General features: G+C 42.9%; 1 pseudogene; it reads right to left on the bottom strand.

Moving 5' to 3' along the window:
• Positions 1-3,439: 3,439 nt before the first annotated feature.
• Positions 3,440-3,965, bottom strand: LOC102475125 (ADP-ribosylation factor-like protein 5A pseudogene; annotated as a pseudogene).
• Between the last annotated feature and the right edge of the window lie 2,199 nt (positions 3,966-6,164).

Genomic DNA, 6,164 nt, shown 5'->3' with positions numbered 1-6,164 from the left:
TCAAAGGCTAAATGTAATTTATAGTAAGCAGGGAGGCGTAGGAAGGACATTCCAGGAGAGAAAGACCAGAAACCTGGAAACTGGGAAAGACTAGGTATAAAGTGAGGGCTGATGAGGATGGAAACAAATTGTGTGGGAATTGAAGATTTCTGAACACTGTATTATATGTTCTGAGTTATAAATTGTCACTGAGTTATACATCTTTTTTCATTAAAAAAATTTTTTTTATTTTATTTATTTATTTTTTTTGCTATAGGGCACATGCAGTCACTGGAGAGAAAGAGAGAGAAAGAAAGTGAGGACTCTCCCCCTCAGGGGAGATGGCCATGCCACAATCCCTTCTCCTCCATTCTCTGCTCAGGATTTTGGGCAGGTGCAGACATATCTGTTTTTCAAGGTGCTAAGCCTGAGACTCGAACTGCGAAGTCAGCCGTTAGGGATCTAGCCGCGTTAAGGGCCATGCCACCGGCTGGCCCTAAATTACCTTCTATAATCCTCACATCCTATTTCGTGCCCCAGGTCCTCAACAAAGAGTTCAACTCCTTGAGGGCAAATATAAAAACACAGAAATAACTTATCCGAAGGTTAGATATTTGGCAACTTTGTCTCAACGGAATAAAACTTTAAATGGGAAAAATAAATGAAATTGGAAGTGAGAAAGAGAGAGAGAAGAAAAAGAGAAAAAAGGCAGAGCAAAAGGCCGCTCTATGAAACCCTATTATAAAGCATTGGCATAGGAGACAGACCACCTAGTGTGAATCTCGGTTCGCCACCTGTTGACGTGGGACCTGCTAGATCCCCACTTCCTCCCGTGCTGGGTGGGCACCGCAGCAGCGGTGCCCTAGAGAGGGCGCTCTGTCTGGGGCCGTCATTCTGCGCTACCTGCTGGGTGAAGCCGATGGGCACCAGGGCTGCTCCTGGCACCCAAATGTGTAGCTTTCCTCAAAAGTTAGTTGTCATTTTCTCACTGACAGTCTACTATTTTATTTGTTTGTTTATAGGGAACTTTTATACAAAATATATAAGTAATACCTTATAATGATTTGAAAAAATATGAGCAAAGTTTAGTAATTTAGGATTTACTTTTATAAAAGCATATTGACCAATTTTTTCTGAGAGGTTTTTGCTATAGGGCACATGCGCTTGCCAGAAAGACAGAGAAAGACAGAGAGACAGAAAGTGAGAAATCACCCCCCAGGGGGATGGCCATGTCACCATCCCTTTTCCTCCACTCTGTCTAGTGTGAGTTTAGGCCACCGGGTCCTCCACTTTCTGCCCGGTGTGAGTTTAAGCCACCGGGTCCAGGACTCGAACTGCAGTTGACTACATGGGATTCCAGCGACATAGCCATTACACCAACTCCTGGTCCCAGCTTATTGACAAATATTAAATGTTGTGCTTTCATTTCGAACATTATATTGAATAATATAAATATGAAACACAAAACAGCCTATGTTAAACACTAATCTTTCATACCTGACTGGGATTTAGCAACTGAGTATGGAAACAAACTTTCTAAGTTTTATCAATACTTAGAAGTATGTGCTATTATTCCTCAACAAAATTTTCATGAAATCTGAGAAGCAGGTATTAAAAGTAGTTTTTTTCTTGAATATTCTTTTTCTATTTTTTTAAGAGGTTTTTGCTATAGGGTGCATGTGCTTGCCAGAAAGACAGAGAGAGACAGAGAGATAGAAAGCAAGGAATCACCCCCCCAGGGGGGATGGCCACACCTCAATCCCTTCTCCTCCATTCTCCTTTTGGGATCTTGGGCATACATGCACATGTGCTCAGCGTGAGTCCAAGCCACTGGGCCCGGGACTCGAACTGTGGTCGACTACATGGGAGTCCAGAAACATAGCCATTATGTCAACTGCTGGTCCCTCCTTAAATATTCTTAAGCATGCAATTAGCCTTCAGATTTCAGGGTATAAAAGACAGAGTACCTAAGAATATGTTTCAATGCATTTAAAATCAATTATTTACAGTTATGACAGAAATACCTTCAACTTTCAATATTGAAAAAAATACCCTAACAAATATGAAAGGAATTTGGGGTCAAGTTATTTCTTAGTGCAAATAATAAGTTGTATCAATCAATTTCTAAAACAAATTCATAAAAACATCAATAAATTTGCATTTTCTGACTGTCAAATAATGCATTTATATTGCGAACAATAAAAAAAAATACAGAAAAATCTGAAAAACAATTCCAACTCTAAAAATAATAAGAAATTTGCAAATTAAGACATTAGCTATGATGCTTGGAATAAATGCTTTACTTTTACTCTCAAATTATTTTAACTGCTTGTCATACAATAGTTTTCAGATAATTCTGGAAAAAAAAACACTTGATAATTTTAATCACAAGTTGTGATTGACTGATGAAAAGATTAACAGTTTATTCAGTACTTTAGATGGCACAAAGACCAACACCAGGACTCGTCTGATGACTCTTACTTTGCAAGTCTGCCTATTAGCAAGACCAAGACAAGAACTGGACGGATATTCCACTCAGTTGGAGTCCATGTGTTTCTGTGTGGATGACTAACCACAGGAAAATAGGTACACAATGTCAAAGTGCCTCTTTTATCATACAGATGGCATGGTGTTTACAGGCACTGGACTCCCGCATGGCCAATCATGGTTCAAGCCCTGGACCTTTTGAATTGCTTTCTCACTTTCTCTCTCTCTGTTTCTCTCTGATCAAACTGGAAACTAATAATAATAATAATAATGATCATAAATAAAGTTAAATAAAACCGTTCTTAAAAAAAAAAAAGAACAGCTCAGTGATTTGGAGGGTTTGGAGGGTTGGTTAGCACAATACAGAGAATACAGGAGAAAAGGACAAAATGGCACATCATATCAAGGCCAGAATTTATTTCGCTATGATTAGAACTAAAGATATTATTAATTTTTATGTTACTTGCTTTTCTTTAGAACGTAAATCAAATCCATTAACTCAAACCTGAGGCATATATACAATATATACACAACCTCGTGTGAAATGCTTTTCGTAAGTAACATACATTTTGAAATATTGGAAACCAAGTATCTATGCCGATTTGTATTCTGACTTAATGAAACAAGAAAAGAACATTGAACTGGGGAGGGCTATAGTGATAATAAGGCTCTCAGAGTTCCAAATGTCTTCCTCTCCCTTTGTACGTAGCACAGGCCACACAATGTCCTGAGAGGATTCATTATAAAATAAAAAAAAAAAAGTCATCACAGCTTTAGTAACTTACTTTGGAAGAAACTAATGAGAAAGCAAATTGGAAGGTGAGGCTTCATCTCTGTTTTCAAATAAGCGGTTCAACTTTTTCTTCTCATAGAAAAAGTTGAAATCAGTTTGTTATAAATATATCTAAACCATTCGTTTTTGCAACTTTCAGGAAAAGTCCAGCACTTCATTTACACAAAGTCTCAGTAGAGATCAGTTCATCTTAAGTCGTGATGTCATCCTTTCAAGCCCTTGGCACAACCTCTCACCAGTAAGAGCACGGCACACCTGGCTATGCCATGGTGATCTTTAATGGAAGTTAGTTTCAAAACCTGGCAGGTTTCTGCTACCGTTATGCATTCTTTAACATCCTGTTTACTAGCACAACTCAGCAATCCGGCTTTCCTTAGGTCTTCATGTGCTAACATTTTATAGAGTTCTTCTCTGGTTACAGAAATCGTCTGTACCGTCCACAGCTACTACTCCGAACTCTGTTGGCATAGCACGTGTTCCAGGAAGAACGAAGAGATCCCTGGCCACCCATGTCCCACACTAGGAAATGTGTGTTGTTAACTACTCTCTCTTCATTGCTTCCTATCGTAGGCCAGGTATGTACAACCGCAGTCATGGAAAGCTGGTGGAGGGTGGTGGTTTGCGCCGCATCATCCAGTCCAACAAGGATAACTCTGTGCTCCTGGTGGCTGAACGGTCTCCATATCCTGGTGAAGAGAATTCCCATTCTTGAGCAGCGGACCCCCCTCCAGCCAACTGGCCACCTGGCCTCCTCTGGCTCATGCTCAGGGGGAGGAGAGAGACACGCTGGAGCCTCTGTCTCTCTTGAGGGTGCTCCCGCACAGGCCACCAGTGGCTTCCAGGGAACTGGAGGGAGGCGGAAGGCCAGGCTGCCCTGCAACATGCAAGGTCGAGGTCCCGCCGCTGTCGCCCCAGCACTCGCCCGGTTGGTGGACATCGTGGCCCTGTTGTCTGTGGAGAGCCTCGCCGGCCACTGACTCCCTGCCCCCAATTAAAATGAGGGTTTGGGGACCAGCAGATGGTGACATGGTTTCATCGCTGGGCTCTCACATGGCTGATTATGGTTCAAGTCCTGGATCCTGCTGCTTGAAACTCACACACACGTGCCCAGCATGAGTGCCCAGGGTCCTAGGAGGAGAATGGAGGATAAGGAATTTTGGTGTGGCCATCTCCCCTGGAGGGTGATTTCTTGCTTTCTTTGTGTCTTTCTGGTAAACGCATGCACCCTATAGCAAAAATCTCTCTAAAAACAAAAAGATAAAGAAGTAAAGGTCCCCTTGTTTGGTTTAGGGTTATGGAGATTATCACAGGAATATGGAATGACTGCTGAGACACCAAGGAAGGGGCAGTGTCTACAGACTGGCCTGTGCACACGGGGCACTTCATTTGTTAGACTTTTAAATTTTATTTCATGTATTATTATTATTATTATTTATTATTTTAATTCACCAGAGAGAGACAGAGAGAGAAAGTGAGAAAGCAAGCTGCCAGGCCTGGGACTTGAACCATGGTCCACTATATGGGAGTCCAGTGCCTTAACCACCATGCCACCTGCTGGCCCCACACATGGGAAAGACAAAGACATAGCTGATGTACACAACAGTGGCCCAGAGTTGATAGAAAAGGAAGGGCTAGATTCTTTTGTTCAACTTGGGCACCTTCCGTATTCGAAGTTTTAAGGAAAGATGTGGGATTACGCAGATGAATAAACTCTTGTTTTCAGTGGAACGACAACAAGTTAGGTAGTCTGTAATGCAAGTTGGTAGTTTTCCATCCCAAATTAAGATGAGCCAAGTTTCGACCAGAGCAAACCCAGTGGCATTGCTTGTACGGGGGAGTGTAGGCTGCTTTTTCCCCAATTGTTGTTTGATAATGAGGTTATGGAACACGTCACACTGAGCTCCAAGCAGGTGCTCCCAGGCACTTACCAATTACATCTGTTTTCTTTTGCTTTGCTTTTGCACAACCAAATATGTGGCTTCTGGCATTCTTTCTCCGTGGGTAGCTCATCTTCATCCCACAGAAATGCTCCTCACCTCCCATTTCCTGCTCCAACTCCCGGCACTGTATCCCGAGTGCCCAGGTTGGAGATCTAGAACCGTCATTATGTATTCCCTTTCCCTCACTCCCCACATCCCAGAGCCTGCACACCCCGTCAGCCCCTTTTCTGTGACATTTTGCCTGCTTGTCCCCTTTTCTTCCTTTCCGTTTTCACGTCTCGTGTAATTACTTTTCACCCAGATGGTGCCAGTGCTTTCTAGATCACAGTCATGTCCCTATTTCCCTCAGATCCATTCTAACCGACACACTTTGCTCACATCATGGTCCATGGCCCGGTTGCAATGGTACAGGCGGTAGCACGCTGCTCCACAGTGCTGGAAGCCACACGGCCCACCTCAGGCTTGGGTCTGGCATCAACTGAAACGTGGGTGCATGGGTGCCCAAGGCTCTGACTTCTGGAGGGCTGGAGAAAGGAGATTGTGGCATCTGCAGAGGATGCCTGTCTGTCTGTGTGTCTCTCTGTCTCTCTCATGAAAGACATAAATATGAGCCGGTGCCCACATGCAGTGGTTAAGTGATGTACATTGGGAGCTGGACCCCACATGGTTGACTGTAGTATGAATCTTGGCCCTGGTGGCTTGGAAAACATGCCCAGCTCAGGTGTAACAGTGGCCCTGAGTCGATATGAAAGGATTAAATTCCATCATTTATCCTGCTGTGAAAGAGAAATGGAGGAAAAAGGATTGTGGGGTGACTATACTTTGTTAGAGGGTGCTTTCTCTCTCTCTTGCTCTCTGTCTGGAAAGTGCATGCACACTCAAGCAGTTAAAAGAAGGAGGAGAAGAAAAGGAGAAGAAGAAATAAATAGGCAAACTTTAAAAAAAAAAAAAAAGAAGGAGCCTGC

Source organism: Tupaia chinensis, unplaced genomic scaffold (assembly GCF_000334495.1).
Source record: "Tupaia chinensis unplaced genomic scaffold, TupChi_1.0 Scaffold000001_1, whole genome shotgun sequence".
Taxonomy (NCBI): domain Eukaryota; kingdom Metazoa; phylum Chordata; class Mammalia; order Scandentia; family Tupaiidae; genus Tupaia; species Tupaia belangeri.
The sequence above is the reverse complement of the archived record's forward strand: the minus strand, read 5'-3'. Positions and strand labels throughout refer to the sequence as shown.